Here is a 26,078-nt window from a genome sequence, read left to right on the forward strand (position 1 = left end):
AAGAAAAGTCAATATTCATTTGAGACTGCAGGGATAACATTAGGGTTTTTACTGTCTCTACTTGTTTATGTGATTGTATTTCTTGATATTGGAACTCTCCTCTTGTTATTCTTATTGTATGTAATCCAATGTTGACTATTACTATGTATTCAATGTGGGAAATCTACTTTCAAGGATGTCTAAAGGTTTTTCCTTTTCAATCCCAACATTGTCATTATCGTGCTAGACTGTGATCATCATCTTCTACAAAATTATTATTAGCATCATAAGTGCTAATTATTGAAAGTGTGTTTTGTTTCTATGATTTTGTTCTTGTCTTTTGATTCATAATTTTAATGTTAGCACTTTGCATGCATCCATATTAAAATTTTGAACAAATAAAGAAACAAAAAATACTAAACCATATCAGATAGCTTGACTATGTGCTTATCACAAGTTATGGAAGAGATTTTTGAGGCATTGCAAATTCCTAACCAATATGAATTAACTTCCTCTCTCCCTGGTACTACATACAAATATTCAACTGTTTGAACAGAAATTTTTCAAGTGATATATTGTAAATGATACAATATCATCAGCATATCTAAAATTTCCTTGAAAGTAATAACTCTACTTTCTATTGAAATATTAGTTATTTTAATCTAGGAAAGTTTTAGAAAAATAGACTGTATATCTTTGAAATGAAAAAAGGTCAAAAAGAGTAGCATACCAGTTTTTCAGGGATTCTGTCTTTTATATATATATATATATATATATGTTATTTATAGAAAGATACATTTTTAGAACTGTCTTCAGAAATATATACATATATCTAAATTCATGTGTAGAATGATATATATTATAGTGAAACAAACATCTTAAAACATAATTAAAATTAAAAAAAAATCATTATACCAATTGCTGGAAACTCAGGCTTATAATTTGAGCTATTCTGTTTGCTGAGATCTTAGAATTGTGTTCAAAACTAGCCCAGACGGAAAAGTACATATTGGATTCTTATCTCCAATTAACCACTAAAAACAGGAATTAGCTCTGTTCCTCAACTTGTAGAGTGCTCACCTTGCGTATAAAAAGGCTTAGAGACAATGCCCAGGCCTTGCAAACAACACCCACAACAACAAAATATATCACATTAATTTCACAAAAGCATCTTTTAACTGCTGTGAACATTTCTTAGAAACATGAATACATCCCCCTGGAAAATATTAAGAAAAACATAGAATATATTGAAGATATGACTATTTAGCTTGTTTAAGATATTTAGGTAATGATTAGGAATTAAGAATAATGATAGGTAGATAATATATTGGGAATAGTTTCTTATTATATTTTACGATAGAAATAGAATGATAATTGTAAAGATTATATAAAATTATTCTTGCTTGGTATTTGAATTATAATAAGTGATAAACATTTTAAATGATTTCCAAACAAAAGAATATCAATTCTTTTGTAATTTCAAAACAATTAAGAAAATTATTCCAAGGCTGGTTGACTCTAAGACTATATTTGTTTTCTTCTTCTAGTTTTCATATGTTCGTAGAAATTAAAATTCAAAAATTCAACGGATATTCGCATTCAGATACATCTTCATAGATAATAATATTGGAGTCCCTTAAGTGGAATTGTTTTATTTCATTTGTTATTTTCACAAATAAATCAATATGATTGTGTATTTTGTTTCTTTTCACTGCTATTGTCTCTTATCTTGAGAATAATTTTTTCCTAGCAAAGTAGAAAAAAGCAATTGGACTGAGCAAGTAAACTATGGATTTCATAAAATGCAGATGCATAGATTTGGGTCTTCTGTCATTTGCTAAATGTTACTTCCAGAAAAGGTTATCAATAATTTGTAAGTGGTGCATAATTCCTAGGTATTCCAGTTATCACATACACAGTTTGATTGAGTTATCTCTGTATAAACTAAAAATAAACAGACAAAAAACTCTCAAAATAAACAGAATTCACATCTTTGTTTTAAATGCTGTAGTTTACAAAGAGTTTTTAGCCAACACCGAAAACATCTTTATAAGTAATAATCTGCATTTTGTTTGAAGAATTTTTTTATTTTTTTAAATGTAATTTATTTATTTATTTTTTGTGAACATACTGTACAGAGGGGTTACAATTACATGGGCAAGATAATGAGTACATATCTTATTGAATTTTTAACAATAGTTTTTTTTTTGCTGACATGTAATTCACTTGTAATATACTATCTCCTTTTACTATATACATTTTAGTGCTTTGGAAGTGAATTGTATCTTCATAGGTTTTCAAAGCCTAATTTTCACAAACTTGCATTTCTTCAAATAGAATGCTGTAAATTTTAGAACAGACATAAAAATAGAAAAATTCAGCTACAGGAATTTTTCCAGCATACATTCTCTAAAGTATGTCTTTTCAAAATTTGTTTTTGGGGATTATTTCCAGGGTCTCACACATACTATTCATGTGCACTCTCAATGAACTACATTCCCTATCCAAACAAGTTATATTTTACTTTTCTTTAATACATTCATAGAAATGTCATGCATGGATCCTCTACAATTCTCTTTGACCTTTTGAAGACTTGAAAATGTGCTTGCTAAAATGATCGCAGTATTATAAAAATCAATCACTATGATCAATTTCTCCACAAATGAATTACTATATTTTATGTCATCTTTTTATATTATGATCATACTAGTGAGTTTTCTTTTTTTTTTTTAGATACTAAAGAGGAGCTTATTTCATATACTCGTCTTATTGACTATTAATTTATATATGTTCTTTAAAGAAATATCCTATTCGGGAAAAAATTTATATAGAATTAGAAGATATAAAATTACTTAAGAGGGGCTGGGAAGACGGCTCAGTGGTAGAGCACTTGCCTTGCATGCATGAGGCCCTAGGTTTGATTCCTAGGCACCACATAAGCAAAAAGAAAAAATCCAGAAGTGGTGCTGTGGCTCAAGTTGTAGAGCACTAGCCGTGAGCTGAAGAGCTGAGGGACAGCGCACAGGCCCAGAGTTCAGGCCCCACAACCGGATCCCCCCCAAAAAAGTACTTAAGATTCAGAATCATTGTAGCATTAACAATGTAGCATTAACAAATATGTGCCCTCAATTTGTTGGACATGTTTTCATTTCTGTTATAGTGTCCTATGAGTTATCAAAGGTTATCACTTGATATAATCCTTTTCTTTAGCCACTAATGCTTTCCATGTCAAATTTTTAGAAAACTTTACGGATCCAATGTCATGAATTTTTAAATTTATATTTTATAGGTTTTTACATCTCATATTTAGTTTGATAATCATCTTTTTTATTTAAAGTTTTTGTATTAGGATTGAGGTAGGCCAGGAGCCCATGGCTCATGCCTGTAATCCTAGCTACTCAGGAGGCTGAGATGGTAATAAGATTCAAAGCTAGTATGAAGGCTCAAGCTACACCATTTTACAAGATTGTCCTATAGACCTGTATTCCTTGAATTTACATACGAGTTTATTGAGCTGGTGGACCAATATTCTACAGAGCTATCTAGATGTTTGATAGTCACTCATATTTTGCACCTTGTGAAAGCACAAAATCCTAGATATTATATATAGAAAAATGTTTTTAGAGAATGCTTGAAACAACTAAAATTAATGTAGGAATGAGTTAAGATTTAGATAACGCTGTAGCACAATAAAGCTGAATGATAACTTGAGCTGTACAGCAGAGGAGAGTGAGAGGGCAAAGAATGATGGACCACATAGGATCTGCTTGTCACTGGTATTGTGTTTCAAAAAAACAGAATGATGTCAGAGAAGAGAAGGAGAAAAATAAACTGTCCTGAATCAAGTTTCTTCCTAATCCACCTAATAGTTTGTTCTGAAAGTCAGAGAAAATGGGAAAAAATAAAATAGAAAATTCTAGACCTGTTATAATGTAAAGAAATTTTAATACGGATATGATAATTAATTTCCAAAGATATAGGAGAAAAAATAGGTAAACTCTCAAAGGAAAAAGAACAAAGAGAGAAAAGAAGCAAAGTAAAACCTTTGTCAATAACAGACACAAGAGTTTGGAAGTGGAAAGGCTGTGGAAGTATTCTAAATAACAAAAAAAAATAGCTAACGTGGATAGAGATGGATCACATTTTATGATATATAGTTTTGAAAAACATACTAGGAACGAGTGGATAGAAGATGTATCACATTTTATCATATATAATTTTGAAAAAAACATACTAGGAATGAAAGTTCAAAAGTCATAATTTAAAACACTATTTGGATTATAACTAGATAGTATAGCTCAATGGTAAAACATTGGCCTAGCATATGTGAAGCAATGGTGGGATCTCCCAAGCATTATAAAGTACAAAAAAAGCACACATACAAAAAAACTACATAAACACACATGCATACACATATACACACACCATTTCACACATTTGGAATATTGATATTATCATATTAAACAGGAAATTATCACAAATAATAAAAGTATGTTAATATATGAAATCATAATATCGCTCATAGTATTTAAAAGTTTAGTAGGAATAAAATAGTCACTATATACTTAAATTCCTATAGATTAAATAAATTGAAAATTAAGAAATAGAAGACATGAGAACCTTTTAAAATAAGTTTTAAATAATAAAAATTTTGAAACTTGTATCCTTTTATTTTGACAAAAGGCTGATGTTACTTGTGTTTTAACTCAATATTTAGAATGTGATAACCAGGTGCTCTATATCTCGTTATGGATGGCTATACCTATAATCATTTCACTCTGAATATTTTTATAATAAGGAAGGTCTCATAGTTTCTCAGTCTCTCCCGAATTACAAACCCTATTTACATTTCCCACCATAGCTAATTAATGGAAGCCACTAATCACTATGCCCAGATCAAACATATTTTTTTTTTTAATTCCAGTACAAAGATTTCCAAAAAGTGATCAGGTAATGAAAGCTACCTTAATAAAGTATGTGCTTCTTGAAAATACAGTAAGTATTTTTTACCTGAACAAATATGTTTAGAACTATAAGAAAATAAATATATTTAAATTCACCAACCATATAAAAATTAAGAAAATAATTTTCAAATATTCACATGTTAAATATTTTAAAAGCAAAATATACGTGTCTAATAATTTACATGTGTAAAAATCAAGCAAAATTAAATTTTACAACTTTGAAAAAAGAATTACCCTAAAGAAACAAAAGAAAATAATTAAGTTCAAAATTTGAAATTTAGAAAATAAAATGAAGTCTACTGTTTAGTTGACTTAAGTAACTGTACATCCTCTGTATATCAATTTTACAATAAAGAATGCATGAACAAGAAAGCAAAAGTACCGATAGATCAATAGCAACAGCAAAACCATCAGTAGTTCTTTTTTTGAGTGTAAAATAATCGATGGAAGAGATAACAATGTTCCTTCTATAAGAAATGTACTCATTACCATATTTATGTAACTATAACCCCTCTGTACATTACCTTTATAATAAAATTAAATTGAAATTAAAATAAACCAAATAATGTACCAATTAAGAATTCTTAGAAGCCATTGATTAAAACTTTGTGAACAAACTGCCTTAAGAACCTAAGGAATATAATTTGATGATGCTATTTAAATACTTCAACTTCAGCAGAGAAGCAAAATTTTTAAAAACTGTTACAAAATAAAGTAATACATCAGAATATATTACTACTATTAATAATCGTAAGAAGAATTTATAGTGGTAGTCAAATAGGTAAGAAATGAGGCAATTTGCCAATTGTTTGCATTTAATAATTGAGAAAAAGTTTTCTATGTCTTTTTAAATATATCTTAAGTTTAATGAAGAAACTATTCTGTCACATCATATGATAATCAGATAAAGCTGATAGTATAGCAAAGGACAGATTGTACTAAGTTTTTGATGTTAATGTATATACTTATTTTGGTTGTGGGAAATTGTGGGGATTTCAACTTGGGGTATTGTTCTTGCTAGGCTGGCGTCATATCAGTGGTTAATTTCAGGATAGTTGTTCTGTTTCCACAAGAACATGCACCTGATCTGTCCTTTTAGACTTCCCATCATCAATGGCACCAGAATTGCACACCAACATGTCTAGCTTCCTACCTTGGCTGGCCTGGATTCTGCAGTCCTTACAATCTTAGCCTGTAGATAGTGCAGGATGGTGGAAATGATCCAATGCACCGAGCTATAGGTTGAGAAGGAAATCCACTAAAAGTTTGGCCTGGGTTCTTTTCTCAATCCTCGTAAGTAGTTAAAGAGTACAGATGGGAGCCCCTAGTGCCAAGCAGTAACAGTATTTTTAAAGCCATTAGAAATACAAATGTATTAGGCTTGGGATTACCTCAGGAAAAGAATAAAAGAGCAGTGAAGCATAGAGGACAGGTAGAATTTTAACTAGATATTCAGAGGCTGAATCAGCATAGCTAGCTACTCAGAAGGCTGAGATCTGAAGACCACTGTTCCAATCATGAAAATATATGCCATTATCTCCAAAAAAACAGAAGTGGAGCAGAGGCTCAAGTGGTAGACCACTATCCTTGGGAACAGAATCTTAGGAACAGTGCCCAGGCACTATCAAGCCTCCAGAATGATGAATGCATGCATGAGCACATGCAAATGTGCGTGCGTATACTCCCATGAGCGTGCACATGCGCATGCACGCGTGCGCGCGCACACACACACACACACACACACACACACACATATGAGCACTTCAATGTGAAGTTCTTTATTTTTTTACCTTGCTGTAATTTACTTCCCTGTATTAGGTCACAAATTAACAAAATCAACTAAACACCTATTTACATACAACTCATCATGTTTCTCTAAAGTCTACTCTCTTTTCAGGAGCCTGCTTTTAGTTGATGAAAAAGTAAATTATTCAGGAGGTCAATTCATCTCTCTGAACTCTGTAGTAATGATGATCGTTTAGGATACCCTAGCAATATTTTTTTGTGTAATCCTGCATCAAGCAGCGTATTTGTTTCTCTAGAAGGGAAGCCTCTGTCAAACAATTAATACTAGGTTTTTCTCCTCCTGACAAGCATCTGTAGTTATAGTATCTTCATATATTTAATGAACCGTCTGTGTATGCCAAGGACTGCTGTGAAAATAAAAAGACCCTTCTCAGCATTTAGCATTTGTATACCATTCAGAGATATGAAAGTGTTTAAATATTACTGACATTGTTTGGAATAAACAATGTTCACCTTGACTATCTTGAGAAAGAATTGGTTTCTCAGCACTTTAGATAAGAAATTGAGTGAAAGAAACAAAAGGAAAAGTGAGGAACAACTCAAAACATAGATTCAAATTAAACATCTCACACTGTATCAAATAAATTCATTCTATTTTATGACTAAAATACCAGCACTTAGGCTACTAATTCAAGGAAAATTTCCGAGAATTATTGTGTAAACTCTAATATTATTTCACTTCGTTAGAAAATAGGTAACTGTAATATGAAATCTCCAAGGTCATAATCAATTTACACCTCCCTGGTGAAAGGAACTGCTAGACTATATCGTTCTTGATTTCTAGCTCAAAATAGAAGAAATCATATTCTACCCATGACTCAACACTGCACTGCCTGGGGACCACATCTCTTGTTCACTCAGTCTTACTGAAAGAATGACCTCCCCAATTCTGATGGAAACAGACTGCAGTTCTTATGGACCAATCATTTCCACATTGTAGCTCATCTAAGTTGATTACCATGAGACATATTTTGATTGCTTTTTATACCCAACATTTTGAGAGAAATTTACTACTTTAAAATGCTATTAAAGGAAGACTGATATAAAAATCACCTTTGACCCCAGATAAATATTTTATCTTTCAAATACCCAAAAACACAGTCTGACCTATCATTAATGTTAGAAACGAAAGGTTAAAAAATCATAGACAACAAGACCTAAGCATGAATTAAAGAGTCTCCAACTTGTGAATACATTCGTTTAAAAAGACATCAAGAAAATTTTGGCCAGGGCCATGGAAAGCTAGGGTTTCTCCTATTCCATCCTGTAATGTTTTAGAGTGTCTGCTTTGATTCCGAGGTCTTTGATCCATTTGGAGTTGATTCTGGTGCAGGGTGATATATAAGGATTTAGCTTTATTTTTCTACATTAGTTAACCAATTTTGCCAGCACCATTTACTGAAGAGGCTGTCTTTCTTCCATTCTATTTTTGTAGCTCCCTTATCGAAAATTAGATAGCTATAGCTCTGTAGGTTCATTTCATGGTTTTCAATTCTATTCCATTGGTCCTGAGGTCTGTTTGGTGCGAGTACCAAGATTTTTTGATTACTATGGCTTTGGAGTAGAGTTTGAAATTTGGTATCGATATTCCTCCAGCATTATTCTTTCTGTTAAGTATTTTTTTTGCTATTTGGGGTCTTTTATTCTTCATATGAATTTTTGATTGCCTCTTCTAATTCATTGAAGAATGGGGTTGGAATATTGATAGGTATTTCATTGATTTTGTAGATAGCCTTGGGAAGTATTGCCATTTTCAGGATGTTGATCTTTCCAATCCAAGAGAATGGGATTTTTGGCCAATTTCTAAGTTCTGTTTTGATACCTTTTTCAGGATTTTAAAGTTTCATCATAGAGGTCCTTCACATCTTTGGTTAAGTTAATTCCTAGATATTTTATTATTGGTGGGGCTATTACGAATGGAGTTGCTTTCCAAATTTCAGCCACACTTTTCTCATTGTTGGCATATAGAAAAGCCATTGATTTTTGAGGGTTAATTTTATACCCTGCTACTTTGCCAAAGTATTGAATCACCTTGAGTACTTTGGGAATGAAATCCGTGGGATTCTTTAAATACAAGATCATGTCATCTACAAAGAGGGCGAGTTTTACTTCTTTCCCTATTTGGATCCCCTTTATGTTTGCATCTTGTATTATTGCTGTAGCTAGGCATTCTAATACTAGATTGAAGAGAACTGGAGAGAGTGGACATCCTTCTCTCATTTCTGAGTTTAGAGGAAATGGCTTTAGTTTTCCACCATTGAGTATAAGGCTGCCTGTAGGTTTATCATATAAAGCCTTTATTGTATTGAGGAATGTTCCATGATTTCCTAATTTTTCCAGAACCTGCATCATAATGGGGTGTTGGATCTTGTCAAATGCTTTTTCTGAATCTATTGAGATAACCATGTGATTCTTATCCTTGTTCTTGTTGACATGATGAATTATATTAATTGATTTGTGTATATTGAACCAGATTTGTATCCGTGAAATGAATCTTGTTTCATAGTGGGTTATGAATTTTTTTGATGAATTGTTGAGGTTGATTGGCCAAAATTTTGTTGAGAAGTTTTGCATCAATTTTCATGAAGGACATAGGTCTATAATTATCTTTCTTTGATGATTCCCTGCCTGGTTTGGGGATAAGGGTAATTAAGGCTTCATAGAATTAATTCGGTAGTGAACTTTCTCCTTCAATTTCATTGAAGAGTTGGAGTAGTATTAGTGTGAGCTCTGCTTTGAAGGCCTTGTAGAATTCCGCTGTAAAACCATCTGGTCCTGGGCTTTTCTTAGCTGGGAGGTCCTCTTATTGCTGTTTCTATTTCAATGCTTGATGTGGGTCTGTTAAGATGGTTTAACTCATCTTGGTTTAGTTTTGACATGTCAATATTTGCTAGGAAAAGGTCCATTTCTGACAAGTTCTCAAACTTATTAACATAAAGTTTTGAGAAGTATTCCCCTATAATGTTGTGAATCTTGGTTGTTTCTCTGGTGTTGTTTCCATTCTCATCTCTAAGTTTATTTATTTGGGTGTGTTTTCTTCTTTTTCTGATAAGACTAGCTAAAGGTCTGTCTATTTTGTTAATTTTTTCAAAGAACTGTCTCTTTGTTTTGTTGATTCTTTCTAGGGATTTTTTGGATTCTAATTCATTAAATTCTGATTTAATTTTAATTTCTTTCCATCTACTAGATTGGGGTTTATCTTGCCGCTCTTTTTCAAGAAGGCTTAGCTGTGTCCTTAAATTATTGGTTTCAGATCTCTCCAATTTATTGATGTAGGAACTCAGACCTATAAACTTGCCTCTGAGTACTGCCTTGCTCTGTCCCAGAGGAGTTGGTAATTTGTGTGCTCATTTTTGTTGAATATCATGAACATTTGAATTTCGATTCTAATTGCTTCCATGACCCACTGGTGGTTCAAAAGTGTGTTTTTCAGCCTCCATGTGTCACAGGACTTTCTTTGATGGCTTTTGGTGTTGAGTTCTAATTTTATTCCCTTGTGGTGTGAGAGAATGCAAGGTATAACTTCAATGTTGCTAAATTTCGACAAGTTTGCTTTGTGAGCTAAAATGTGATCTATTTTGGAAAATGTTCCATTGGCTGCTGAGAAGAACATGTATTCTGTTACTGCTATGTGAAATATTCGGTAGATGTCTGTTAAATCTAGTTGATCTACGCAGTTGTTTAGGTCTGCCAATTCTCTGTTGAGTTTTTGCCAAGTTGATGCATCCAGTGGGGATAGTGGTGTGTTAAAGTCCCTAAAACAATGAATGTCTTTGGATCCATATGAGATTTGTGGGAAAGTAGTGTTTCTTGTATAAATTTGGGTGCTCAGTTGCTTGGCGAATATAGATTTAGAATTGTAATATCCTCCGGAAGGAGAGATCCCTCAATTAGTATGTAGGGAACTTTTTATCTCTTCTAAGTAATTTTAATATGAAGCTTATTTTATCTGCTATTAGGATAGCAACTTCTGCCTGTTTTTTTTAAATTTAATTTTATTTTTTTTTGTGAACATTGTACAGAGGGGTTACAATTACATGGGCAGGATAATGCATACATTTCTTATCAAGCATTGCAGCCTCCTCCTTTGTTTACCCTTCACATCCCTTCCCAGCCTCCCTCTCCACCCCGCCACCCAATCCTCTGCACCAACGTTGTAAAGCTCGTTATCGACATGACAACTTGTATTTCTCATTGTTGCAACAGGTCCACCTGTATCCTTAAACGACTTGGTTTTCCCCATCTCCTCCACAAGTTATACTGACATCATATATAATGAAACAGGGGTTATACTGTGGTGGAGGGACATACCAAGCAACAAAGAGATAATCTTATAAATGCATTAGAAACAAATGCATGAAAGAAAAAAAGCATTAAAATACATATCTAAGGGTTCATTTTCCTAACATCACATTATCTGACCTTTTCCGCTTGACTCATACTTATACTAGATATTGCAAATAAGGGAAACCATGGGACCTGTGTTTCTTTGGGCCTGGCTTATTTCACTTAATATAATTTTTTCCAAGTTTTTCCATTTCCTAACAAATGGGGCAATGTCATTCTTTCTGATGGAGACATAGAATTCCATTGGGAATATATACCACATTTTCTTGATCCATTCGTCTTACTGAGGGGCATCTCGTTTGGTTCCATATCTTATCTATGGTAAATAATGCTGCAATAAACATAGTTGTGCTGGTAGCTTTAGTGTGGTCTTGTTTGTGATCATTTGGGTAAATGCCCAAAAGTGGGATGGCTGGGTCATAGTGGAGTTCTATGTGGAGTCTTTTGAGGAACCTCCATACTGCTTTCCAAAGTGGTTGAATAAGTTTACACTCCCACCAACAATGTAGCTTTAGTTTTCTACAAGTAGTTAACCAATTTTGCCAGCACCATTTACTGAAGAGGCTGTCTTTCTTCCATTATACTGTTTAAGCTCCCTTATCAAAGATTAGATGGCTATAGATCTGTGGGTTCATTTCTTCACTAGCCATACAACAGGCAAGGGTCTCATATCTAAAATATACCTGGAACACAAAAAATTAAATCTCCCAACAACAAATCCTCAAAGAAACAACTGCTCAATAAATAAGTGCGCTAAAGACTTAAAGAGAAACTTCTCTGAAGAAGAAAGAAGGATGGCCAATAGACACATGAAGAAATGCTCAACATCCTTAGCCATAAAAGAAATGCAAATCAAAACACCATTGAGATACCACCTCACCCCAGTTAGAATGGCAAAAATGAAGAACTCTAACAACAACAGATGCTGGAGGGGATGTGGACAGAAGGGAACCTTACTTCATTGTTTCCCTTGTTTTCAATAACTTACTACCTAATTATATCTGTATCTTCTTACCTAACATATAAAAAGAATTGAAAGTGATCTCTTTTATCTAACTTAATGTTGTAAATATTTTGATTATGATGACATTATTATTTGAAAAATATATGTACAGAAGGGTGGTTCCAATGAAATGACATGACAGAACGCTGATAAATAAAAACATTGCAACACTGCTCTTTTCAGCCTCACCCCGTCCACATTGGCAACCAACATTGCATCAGCACACGCACACATATATACATACACATATGTGCGCACATGTACACACACATATACATTCAGTTTATTATACAAAAAAGTTCAAATCAAATATTAGTGATTAGTACAAATGATAGTTTTCCTTATTACAAAATAATACACAATCTAATCACCATGCATGTTTCATTTTACTTGCCTCTCCACATGTGACCACTTAATTTATTTTAATTCATTAATTCATTTGTTTGGTGCTAATACTAAGGCTTGAACTGAAGGCCTGGCTCTGTCCCAGAATTTGTTATTTTTTTGTTTTAGTTTTCTCAAGGCTATCATTTTACTGCTTGTACCCCAGCTCCATTTCTACCTTTTGCTGGTTACTTTCAAATCAGATTCGAATGGACTTTTTTTCCCGCTTGTTCTGGTTTCAAACCACAATCCTCAGATTTCATCTTTCTTATTAGCTAGGATTAAAGACAAAAGCCACCAGTGTGGCTTCTTTTTCCTCTATAGTTATCTAATGCACATACTTAGACACTAATTTAAAACAGAGAGTATAGAAGCAAGATATACATTGATGATACTGTCCTGTCAGAAATTCATGGTAGTAAATTTCTTCTTAAGGCCATAAACAAAAATAACATGATATAATATAAAAGGACTCACTATTGAACATATGAGGTATAAAAGCTTTCTAATAGGTCCATTATTTATTGTTGCCCAACATTAGAAAAAAAAGTATAATGCAGTAGTAAAATAGAAGTCCTTTGTATGACTACTTAAATTCCTTGTTTTTTTAAAGCCACATGTTTTCATCTTACTGTAAAAATTCATGGATTCCATGGTATTCTTCCAAGTGAATTGCCTGACTTTGATATCAAAATGTATTCAAGAGTTGTTTGTATATATCTATAATGATTTCTGCAGAGTTTGTAATTTTTTTAAATCAGAAATAGGTTTAACTTATCTGTTGAAATGAGTAGTACAGAAACTAAAGATAATTCTGGTGCTTGTCTAAAAAAGTTTATTTTAAAATAGTCTGTATTCTTTTTGTATAATGTCCATAATCTATTTCATTCTCTCCAAATATAATATTTTGAATTCTATATTGATTTATAGTATATAGGTTCATTAATAAAGGTGTCCTTTCCGATTGCATTCCATATAGAAACAGTTTAAGATTCCTTTTTTTCTTAGGTCCTTATAGTATTTTATTTCTTTGGGATAAAATGACAATGTTATCTAATTTCAAAAGTTTTGTAAAGGTTATGCTATGTAAAGGCCTTTCTAAGGTGAAGATTTAATACACTGAAGACAAACTTTTTTTTTTTTTTAATTTTATTTTATTTTATTTGAGAACATACTGTACAGAGGGGTTACAATTACATGGGCAGGATAATGCATACATTTCTTACCAAGCATTGCAGCCTCCTCCTTTGTTTACCCTTCACCTCCCTTCCCAGCTTCCCCCTTCCCTCCCACCCAATCATACCCCCCCCCACCGACATTGTAAAGCTGGTTTTGACATGACATTTTGTGCTTCTCATTGTTGCAACAAGTCCACCTGAATCCTTAAATGACTTGTTTGTCCCCATCTCCTCCACATGTTATACTGACATCAAATATAGTGAAAGCGGGGGTTACACTGTGGAGGAGGGACATACAAAGCAACAAAGAAATAATCTTATAAATGCGTTAGAAACACATGCATGAAAGAAACAAAAACATTAAAATACATATTTGAGGGTTCGTTTTCCTAACATCACATTCTCTGACTTTTTCCGCTTGACTCATACCTATACTAGATATTGCAAATAAGGGAAACCATGGGACCTATGTTTCTTTGGGCCTGGCTTACTTCACTTAATATAATTTTTTCCAAGCCTTTCCATTTCCTAACAAATGGGGAAATGTCATTCTTTCTGATGGAGGCATAGAATTCCATTGTGTATATATACCACATCTTCTTGATCCATTCATCTACTGAGGGGCATCTGGGTTGGTTCCATGTCTTAGCTATGGTAAATAATGCTGCAATAAACATAGTTGTGCTGGTAGCTTTAGTGTGGCCTTGTTTGTGATCATTTGGGTAAATGCCCAAAAGTGGGATTGCTGGGTCATTGGGGAGCTCTATGTGGAGTCTTTTGAGGAACCTCCATACTGCTTTCCAAAGTGGTTGAACAAGTTTACATTCCCACCAACAATGAAGTAAGGTTCCTTTCTGTCCACATCCCCTCCAGCATCTGTTATTGTTAGAGTTCTTGATTTTTGCCGTTCTAACTGGAGTGAGGTGATATCTCAATGTTGTTTTGATTTGCATTTCTTTTATGGCTAGGGATGTTGAACATTTCTTCATGTGTCTATTGGCCATCCTTCTTTCTTCTTCAGAGAAGCTTCTCTTTAAGTCTTTCGCCCACTTACTTATTGGGCAGTTGTTTCTTTGAGGATTTGTTGTTGGGTGGTTTAATTTTTTGAGTTCCAAGTATATTTTAGATATGAGACCCTTGTCCGTTGTATGGCTAGTAAAGATCTTCTCCCAGTCCGTGGGCTTTCTATTGATCTTGCTAGCTATGTCATTTGCCCTGCAGAAGCTCTGCAACCTTATACAATCCCATTTGTCCAGCCTTTCTTTGATTTGTTGTGTTTCCGGGTCTCTATTCAGAAAATTTCGGCCTGAGCCAAGGAGACCCAGGGTTTCTCCTATTCCATCCTGTAATGTTTTCAGAGTGTCTGCTTTGAGTTCAAGGTCTTTGATCCATTTGGAGTTGATTCTGGTGCAGGGTGATATATAAGGATCTAGCTTTAGTTTTCTACATGTAGTTAACCAGTTTTGCCAGCACCATTTACTGAAGAGGCTGTCTGTCTTCCATTCTATTGTTTTAGCTCCCTTATCGAAGATTGGATGGCTATAGGTGAAGACAAACTTTTTATTCTATGAATTACATGTATTGTTTCACTTGTATCTATGTAATCAACTTTTTAATAACTTTTTTTCATTTCTTGATTCTGAAGAATACTTCACAAATTTCTATATCATTCTTTTGGAAGTGCCATGTTATTCTCTGTATTGTTGTAATGTGAGTAGATGTGCTGCTGAAGCATGTATTATCTTGTAAATTTAAATAGTTAATGATGTAATCTTAATATAGGAATAGATCTTTGGTTGCCTATTTGTAACAATGAAACTTTATTGTTCCTAGCAATGCTATTGATCTTATTTCCCTAAAATTCTGTGTATAGTGGAAAAAATTTATATTGTTCAATCGATTGCTCCCATTACAACTTTTTTTTTGGTCAATGATTATTTTAAGTCTTTTTCATTTTAAACCTGATCATACTTTGAAGTCTTTATAGCTAGGTCCAAAGGTGATGTCTTTTCAATTACTTATGAACTGAGTTAGCTTTGTGGAGCTAATGGATTCAAAGTAAGCCTTGCTTAAGTGCAACTTCTAAACTTCTGCAGCTTAAAATTTCCCAAATGATGTCTTACTGGCAGAAAATGTCTCCCGGACCCTTTCCCATTCTTCCATGTAGGAACAGACCAACCAGAATATCTTACGCTGACAGCAAAGAATGTCTTACTGCAACAAAATTAATCTTAGTTACAAGGTATCATAGAGAGATGAAGAGTTCAGACAGAACTGTTCAGACTAGAAGGTATTTTATCAAAATATAATTGTTTATTATACCTACCAATTCAAAAGTAGCTAAAGCCAGAAAGGTGAAAAATTGTTCATATGCATGATTACCTAATGTCCTGGTCTGTCTACCTTCCAACCAGGCAGGAACTTACACTACCGTGTTTATATCACCAAATATTTCCATAGCTCCAGGAGAAGTCCATACTTTTCTCCTCGATTTTAGGCCTTAAATTGGTAATTTTTTTTTTTTTTTTATCACACTGTTGCCTTTTGCCTCCAGTCTGTAAATCTACAAATGGTAAATCTTTAGGCCTAACTCTATCAAACACTGAGGTAGAGATAATGGAATAAATCTTTAAAACAGAGTTGCCTTTGATATCCTAACAACAGAACAATGCAAAACATGTGCCTTTTTATTATATTATATATAGTTATATATTTTATATTTATATGTGCTGATTTTATATTTTACCCAGTGAAACTTACTAGAATCCGTTGATAATTTAAGAAATACATTTATATTTATTTATTCCAATAAATACAATGGGAATATAAATAATTAGGTTTAGAATATATATTAGAAAATAAAAGTATCAATGAAGTATCTTCGGTATTAACTTGGGATACCTTCTAAGTGTTCTTGGTCATCTGAATTCACATGATAAAAAAAACCAATGCTGTTTTCCTCTAATCTATAAGGGATTTTACTCTGCTGCTCTGTTTATTGTTTTAACTCACTGGTCCCAAACTGTTTTCTCCATATTTTTGAATCATTCCTACTGAGTACACCCAAATTTTGCTGATATTATGCCTAAAAGGTATTATTTTCCTGCAGGACCGAGGGATCCAAGGATCCCAGGTCACAGTTATCCACATCATCAGATAAGAAGGGTCAGACTTATCACTTAGGCCCATGCAATATGCCAACAGAAAGTAATTGAAGACTCATCTCAAATTCTCATTTCGTATAATATTTCAGGACTCCAATTCCTTGAGACATAGGAATTAGCAGTAAGCAATTGTGAAATACAAGATGAGCTCAAAAATCTGAGAGAAAGTACTGTAATTCAAATTTCTAATTTACAGATGACCAGCCCATATGAGTGAGCAAGATCACAAATTTCACAAGATTATTTTTAATACCCCTTTCCTAATGATTAATGAAAGATTTCAGTCCAGCGTAAGTAGGCCAAAAAATAGTTCCTGGAACGATAGATCCATAATTGGTCTACCAAGGCTAGCAAAGCTTGACTTAGAGGTCAAATATAATTCAGAAAAAACATTAAGAAGATCCTTAGTGCATCAAAACACTGGTACTTCAGTAAAACTTGGTTCTGTAATATAAAGATGTTGTCATTCTCAATCCAATGACAACCTACATTTAATCTCCTGAAAGCATATTCCTTTTCAAATAAACTTTTTAAAATCACATTAGCCAAAATAACATTTGACAAGTAGATGATACTTAGTGACATTACAATTTTTCAAGTGGAGGGAGCAAATTACAATAAAGTTGATTTATTTATCCAGCACTAATATCAAACAGTTTCAACCATTGATTAAAGTTTAGAAATAATATCACCCACCCTTTGTGTTGTTCAATAGGTGCCTTGCAGAAATGTGTTAAATAGATCAGCCTCCAATATTTCAAACCCAAACATTAGCTAATAAAGTAAATTTCATCACATAATGAGGTAAATTTTAAAAAGTCACAAATAGTTGCCTTATCATATGTTGTTTTATGTTTTCTTTGTCTGTCTAACATAGTAAGAAATATGACTTTAATTCTTGAATATGGGTACTCATCAGAATTGTGACAAACATAAAATCTGTCTTCTATATGTATCATATTCCTCTATAGTAGTAATTATTAGTTTTCTTTTTTCCAAAACATATAGGTAACAGAAAATACTATCCCATGTAAAATAAAATAATCACAAACCATTGTACTAAGCCATTTATAAAAATTGGTATTTAGGAATATATTCTAAGCCATTTTTAAACTTTTTTGTTGACTAAAGATTAATCTTCCAAATGGATAGAATAAAATCATGTCTAGGTGATTCACGTCTCCAGACTTGCAAATTGTTATTCCGGATGAATGAATTATAGAAATAGAAGTTGACATAAGTTCAAGTATGTGCAGGATTGAAACTCCATGTAATGTATATAAACCTTTCAAAATATTAACAGACAGTTTAAGAGAATGACTATCTGGAAGTTGAAACCAGAGAGGAATAATAGTAAAGACATAGAATGAATGAAAAACGGAGCAACGGACAAGTACAGCTAAAATACTCAATGTACACATGTGATAAAGGAAGTGGTAAATCGAAATAAATCTTGGAGAAGGGGTTGGTTGAGAATGATAGGAGTGACTCTGATCCAGGAGCATTGGACAATTAGATGGAAATATTTAATTGTAACGTATTTGCACAACCTTTGAAATGCAGTTAAAAAACAAAATCACACAAAAATCACAACCAAACAGCAATCTCTAGGAGTTTGCATATGACCTCTCAAAATTTTAAGCTGTTAATTAAGGGCAGTCTTGGGAAAAGCAAAAAAAAAAAATAAAATAAAACTGTTCAAAGAGGTACGGGAGAATTTTCAACAGATTTAAATAGATTGTCTAAGGTTATAAATCACCTACATCTGCTGCAAATATATTCTTCTACGAACTGGAGCCTCTAGTCCTTGATAGTTTGTGAATATAGAATGATAGAAACAAGATCAAGAACCCATTACTCCACTGGAGAGAAAACAATCCTGTTTTTTCTCAAATCTCTCCATTACTCTTTTTTTCATACTTTTAAGTCAAGTGATTTTGAATTATATCTTTCCTTCTTTGTTCTGACAAAGTAATTGGCTAAAGTAATTCACTAAATATTATGTACCATTTTTTTTCTATCAATCTGTTTACTTGTCCAAGCGAGTACATTAAACTTCCCCCTTGCATTTGGTTGCCACGAAAACCAATCATCTATGATAATGAGGACAAACTCTAATGTAAAAGTTTGTCTCCAAAAAACCAGTCCAAGAAGCTGTGATCACAAATATTTAGATCTTCTTTTTTCTTTTACCTTGAAAGTCTTCTTGTGTCTAAAGTGCCCACAAAATTAAATACTCCAACTCTTTTTGGTTCAATCACTTCTAACCTCAAAGATACATTTTGCTAACAATATGCTTAGAGGAAACCGAAAAACACTCCACTTTTATCTTCTCTCTTAATATTCTCCTTAGTTACCATATCAGGAACAGTGAAGTTATTCTTTGCAAAATTATTTCAATAGATTTTCTCTTCGTCTTGCATTTGCTCAACAAGTTGTATAGAGAAGAATAGAGTTAAATCACTCATTTCTTGGATGACAGTGTCTGTTACAAAGGACAATGCTTCTATGTCCTACTTCTATGTCCTCCTTTTAGCTCTTGTGTGATTTCCAATTAATCACAGCTTCTTGGCTTTAAGTCTAGTGAAGCTGAAGGACTATAAGGCCTTGCCCACTGCTTCATCTTCATGGTTTCTCTTTTAAAACTTTTATTTGGATGTGGAATTTATTTGCATGTCTTCGTTCAATCTATTCCACATTGTAGTGAGCCAAATAGGCTCTGTAAAATCACTTAAGGTAGCAAAATTATTATGACAATCTATATCAAAAAGTTTTGGGCTCTTTCCACTACTGAAGCCAATACGCTTAGCTACGGCTTCTAAGATCACATTTTCTTACCTTTTCAATTTGCTCAATTCTTTTCTGATCCGAACACTTTTTGGCTTATGTAATAAGAGAAGTCCTCATTATCTCATGTTAATAAGGATATTTTTTGTGAGATACTTAGAAATGAGAAATCATTGGTTTGAAGTATCCAATAAGATTTTTTTCTCTTTTTCAGTATTTCATGTGCAAATACATTTGGAAACTATTACAAACAGAAAAGTGTAAACCCAATACCTTCTTTCATTTTGCATGGCACTTTCTCCCTAAATATTTTGACCCAAATTATCTTTTTCAGAGAACTACTGTTTGATAATTAAAGGTCAATTCACAAATTTTGATATTTTATTTTTTTTTAAGTTTGAATTTAAATTACACTACAACATTGTTTCACACAGTAAGAGTATATTTCCTGGGAAAGGACAATTCTCAAGGAAACCTACAGGATTTATATCCAGGTTTCTGAGGTTTGTTTATTTAGTGTGAAAATCAGCCATCTTTACCCACATTGCATGAAAGCCTATTTTCCCAAGCAATTTTAAATTTTCTTCATAGGCTAAATTGCTAAAAATTTTGAACAATTAAAATTTACCTGTCATAATTTTAAAACTTTTTTGAAATTCCTTTATCAGAATCGCGAATTCACCAATGCGAATTCCCACCTTACCATCAGTAACAGTTAAAATGTTGTTTTCATGATATAGTGTCCATGAAACTATTATTTTCCAGTGGCTTTGTTATGCATATATATGACCATATAAGCTGATGCTGAGCAAAATGAACTCCAAGATAAGGAAACAGAGATTTTTATTTACGATTGTTGTTTTTAATGTACTATGTGGTTTCTATTTTCTTTGGGGTTTTCCCCTATGGTTTATCCCCTGCTGTATTTGACTTTGGTACCCTTCGTATTTGTTCATACATTTACCTTAATTAGGTAAGGGAAGAGGAACAACAAATGGCGAGAAAAAGGACCAAGGACAATCCAATTCAATAGCAATACTCACAAGATAATATGTTGGAAATGTACATTACAAATTGTGAGGAGTATTGGGGTGAAAGAAAATTGTGAGAAAAATGAGAGAGGAGGTAACAAGTTTGAAAAGTTATGTATTCAGTACCTTACAATTACTGCAACCAAACTGTACCTGACTTTTCCAATAAAAAAATTAAAATAAGTTGCATGAAATAAATATCACTGGATTAGTATAATAAATATTATTCTTTTTGTAGTAACTTTTTAAAAATCAATACTATTTGGCATCTAATTTGAATTAATTACCGCTTTTTAATCAGAGGGTCATCAACTTGAATGTTATCCAACTAGACAATATTTTCACAATATACTTGCCTATATTTTCAAAAAAGAATAAATATAGTACTTTCTCATCCTAAAACCGAAAACAGATTAATTCTTTGGAAACCGTAAATTTTAGATGTAAATAATTGTTAAAAGGAAAGGATATATGTGCTCTTCAAAATTCCTATGACTAATAACTACTCATTTTCAAATTCTGAACATTCCATATCTGAGAGATTCAAAACAGTACGTGTTTGCATGTTATGTAATTCTGCAATAGATGCAGTTTCCAATGGGGTGTTACAGATTGAGAAGTCAATAGAAAAATAGCCACATACTGGTAGAAGATAAAACTATGAAGCATCTGTAACAATTAATTATTTAAGAGTAAGCAATTGTTTATCAGAGTAAGCTATTATTTCTATGACCATCAATCCCAAGATTTAGCTCATAAAGTCATCCTAGCCCAACAGTTTCCAACTTGTAGGGTGCACCTCAAAATTCCCTTAATTCACATCACAAATAGCCTATCTCTATTGTGAAAAAATACTACACCTCTGTGTGATGCCCTCCTTGCTCTGGAAAGAATACCATAATCAAGTGGGTTCTATGAATTTTCCCCCCAGTGGTATCCTTGACATCAGAACACTTGCAAATATTATCTATATTTTATAATTTTTTTAACTATCATAGATATTCAGGATGCTAAGATGGGAAGATTACTGTTGAAAGCCCACCCAGGCAGGAAGGTTCCTTAGATTCTTATCTCCAATAAACTTCTCAGAAAAAGCCACACAGAAGTGGCACTGAGGTTGAAGTGGTAGGGCACAAGCCTTGAGCAAAAACAGGCTCAGAGACAGTATCCAGGCCCAGAGTTCAAGCCCAAGGACAAATCAATAAAACAAAACAAAAATAAAAACAAACTTCAAAGCTAGCATTTTTTCTCATTGAATAAAGAGGCAAGTAATTAAGGAAATTGCTTCCTATGTTACATATATGTAGAAGAAAGATGTCACACAATTATTCTGTTCATACTATGTTAAACCAAAGCCTCAAAAATGCTATATTTCTTAATTTATAAATTAATTTCATCCATTTGTTGGCAACTCTGTCTATATTATTCACATTATCATTTTATACATGAACTGTTGGAATTATCTATTATCTAAGTTCTAATTATAACTCTTTTGAAAGAATACTCTAGGCAAATAGAATGTGAGAATCATTTGTGAATTTGTCAATTAAACCCTCAACTTACGAAGAATTTTGTAGTATCCTATAGAATATGATTACAAACAAAACCAAAATATTTATTTTAAATCGAAATTCTAATTTAGCAATATCTACATAGTCCTATATAAGATGAGCTTTGCTTTTTCTCCAGGGATAACCTTCTGTAATCCTTCATCATTTCTTTGGAATCCAAAAGAATGATGATTATTTACTTTTCCAAATTTTGGATGGGAATCATGAGCCATTTTGCGTCTAGGAATGTTCTGTAATGAAGAGAGCATTTAAAACACAACTGAATATTATATATGTGTTGCATTTCAATAGGAAACTTGACTTCTCAAAACATAATGACAAAATTAGCCCAAACTTCTTTCTGTGTATTCCTTTCTTGACTGTTTTGCTTTATGAATACAACATTATACTACCTGGTCCAGAGAAGGTATCACTATGTAATTCCAATCTCTAATCTCCTGTATTAGACTGACTGATTGAATTCTAGGCTTGTATCACATTGCCTTGCCATAGTTTCTTGGTTTGTTTAATCTAGGTAGAGACTAGCAATTATGAACTTCTCCAGTGATGTTATCCACCAGAGTAACTGCTCAGACTGTTTATCTACTATTTTCAAAGATTTTCTAACATTTGACACAGGATATGAACATTTTCAGATGCACCTGAACGGGTCTCTGATTCATTCCTCCATATATCTGATCGCTTGAATAATGATTACTTGACTCTTACTATCTCTGGTCCTTACCTATGTAATATTCTCAAACTTTTTGAAGAATTTCACTTAGGACTTTCTACTATTAAAAATTATCACTTGATTCTAGTCTTACTCAGGACATATTTTCTATTGTTTTCTAAATTTTCTACATATTCTGAGAGTTGTTTCATTTGTGTATTTGTGTTTGCACATATAAGTGCCTCTGTGTGTATATGTCTCAAGCTCTTATTCATCAGTCTTGCTCATGACTGGTATTCCATCACCTGAGCCATTCTTCCAATTCAGCTTTTGTCTGCTTAATTATAGGTAATGTCACAAAGATTGTTCTGTCCAGGCTGTATGCAAACTGAACTTCCCAGACTCCTTTACATTCTTAGGTTTTATTTTTCCAGGAGTATCAATTTTAAACTACAAACATTTTTGTGAGTGTAAAGTCTAAGCTGTAGCCCAGATTTTTAACTCAAGAATTCATATAAGGGTAGATGAACATACACATTACATATGCTGACTGTACACTGTTAGAAATGTGATCTTAAGCTGGGTGGCAGTGAGATCTGAGGATTGAGGTTCAAAGCCAGACTGGGCAGGAAAGTCCCAGAGACACTTTTCTCCAATTAACTACCAGAAAACTGGAAGTGGTACTGTGGCTCACGTGGCAGAGCATTAGCCTTGAGCCAAATAGCAGAGGGACAGTGCCCAGGCCCAGAGTTCAAGTGCCAAAACCACCACCAACAAAAAAAATATAAGTAAAGAAAAATAAATGTCAGCCACCAGTTCATTGCTAATATAATCCCTGCTTTCTCAAGATGGACTTTTTTTCCCTAGGTAAATCCATGCCTTTATATCTGACTTGCATTGGGGAAGAATTATTCTTCCTTTCTACTTTCAACAAATTTGCATGATTAGCAAGCGTTATTTAGAAAAGGAGTGGCCTCATAATTCATGCTCCACTTAGGAGTAATGCTTTCTCTATATCACTCCCATAAATCTACATACTGGATTTGGCTTTGTTGTTTCAATGTTGTCTTATTTGTAGAGTCTTCTACAATGTATTGAACCCTTATACTTAAACACATAACTTCTCTTTCTCCTATTATTGCTATTGTTTCTCTTACTGTTAATTCATATGCACATGGAAAATAATGCACAGCACGTGCACTCAAAAATGAATGGTCTGAGAACCTTCTTCCTATTTCAAATTTGCCTTAATTTACCAAGAACTTAAAAGTTTTAACTCAATGTACTCATGGATAATGTATTTATAAACAATATAAATTTCATATTTTCTCTTTACTAACTTGTCTCTGAAACACATGTTACCTCAGGTCCAAAGATATCCTTGTGTTATTTCAGTGAAGAAAGAAAATATTCATTATACCTCAAGCAGCACCATCGATTATTAGTGGAAGTAACTGTTACTGGATGTGGAAACTGATCCCAGGGAGGAATTGAACATAGAGGAATGACAAAATTCAAGTTAACTTGTGCTTTCCTTTTTACTGTACAAGAAAAATATCAAAAGGCTTGATGGAAACTCTGTCCCTGACTTGTTCGAGTGTGTTCTTTACTCATATAAAACTTTTCTGTAAACTTCTAATTGAGAATATCACAAAAAGAAATAATATGCCATTTGAAGGCCAACATAGAAAAAAAAAGGAAATAAGGTTGTTTTAAAAGGGTTTGACTTCAAAGAAACAAAGTCATGGAGGTTTTAAAGTGTCTTATGGATAGATATTTGAACCCTGAGATGATTCTCTTCTTTCAGGAGTCAGTTATCAATTCCTTTAGTCTGGTCCTGAGTTCTCCATAGCAATAAGGATTCCAGAAAAGCAGGATCCAGTGAGCATGATCAGCAAAAGGAGCCTCTTCTCAGACCAGTACTCTTTTAAGGAGGGTCCCAAAGAAATATCTGGGTTTTGTTTTTTTTACTTGTTTGTTTAGTTTGTGTTGGTTCTGGGGATTAAACCGAGAGCCTGAACCCTGTCCCTGAACACTTGTCTTTCCTGCCCAACTGCCTCCAAAGCTAGTACTCTACTGCTCAAACCAAAACTCCACTTCTGTTTTTTTGGTGCTAATTAGCAGTAAGAGTTTGACAGACTCTTCTGCCTGGGGTGGCTTTGAACTAAGATATTAAGAAAGCTAAGTGAGATCAACTGCATGGACTTCTCTTTTGAAACAAGAAATATTAAATGAAGTTTATTATAAAGCTAATATTTGACAGTTTTTAAAAGAAGAAAATATGTCCAGCAAAGAAGCCATAACCTCAATAACTCAGCAAAAGTAGGTGCACTGAATCAGTTTGGAATTATTTTTTCTGTTGGGAAGATTATTAACCTTTTCCTTCCTTTTGGGGAAACTTAAAGTCATATTTTCACTTATTTTATTGGTCGTGGGGCTTGAACTCTGATCCTGGGCGCTGTCCCTCAGCTCTTCGGGTCATGTTGAATACTCTACCACTTTAGCTACAGCACTGCTTCTGGGTTTCTGGTGGTTAATTGAAGATAAGGGTCTCATGGTCTTTCCTGACCAGGTTGGCTTTTTTGAACCACAATCCTCTGGTCTCAATTTACTGAGTAGATAGGATTACAGGAGTGAGCAACCAGGACCCAGCTCATATTTGCATTTATGTGCAATGAATGACACTTTGTAGCCAAAGAATGGAAATTTGAACCAAATGATAACATTGATGCTTTTCAGAAAAATTAAGGTAGCAATAAATATGTCCTCCTTTTCTTTGTTGTTACATTAATGACTCATGAGCCATCTGTATAGGTGTGTTTAGTATTAGGAAATGTTCATAGAGAAATATAGAAAGACAGATTTTTAGAAAGCAAACAAGATAAGATATGAAAGAACAGCATAGAAGGAGATACATTTATCACACAGAGATTAAGAACTAGCCTAAGAGACTTAGAATGCTAAAGGCAATGAGTAGTAAGCCTAGTTGATAACTAGTACTTCAATAACCAAAAATAATTCTCTAGAAGAGTTTCTGGTATACCTTAGTTACTATCATTTATTCCTTGCATCTGAAGTTATTCCTTCTCTTCTGTCACAACTGTTACTTAGCCTCTACATTTTTGGTGTCATGACTGACCAAAAAGATTTCAAATCTCACTTAGACTACCCTTCTTTTTGTGATTAGCAGTGACCACACAAAATCCTAGAAT

The sequence above is a fragment of the Dipodomys spectabilis genome, unplaced genomic scaffold (assembly GCF_019054845.1).
Source record: "Dipodomys spectabilis isolate Male_0828 unplaced genomic scaffold, ASM1905484v1 ptg000206l, whole genome shotgun sequence".
Taxonomy (NCBI): Eukaryota; Metazoa; Chordata; class Mammalia; order Rodentia; family Heteromyidae; genus Dipodomys; species Dipodomys spectabilis.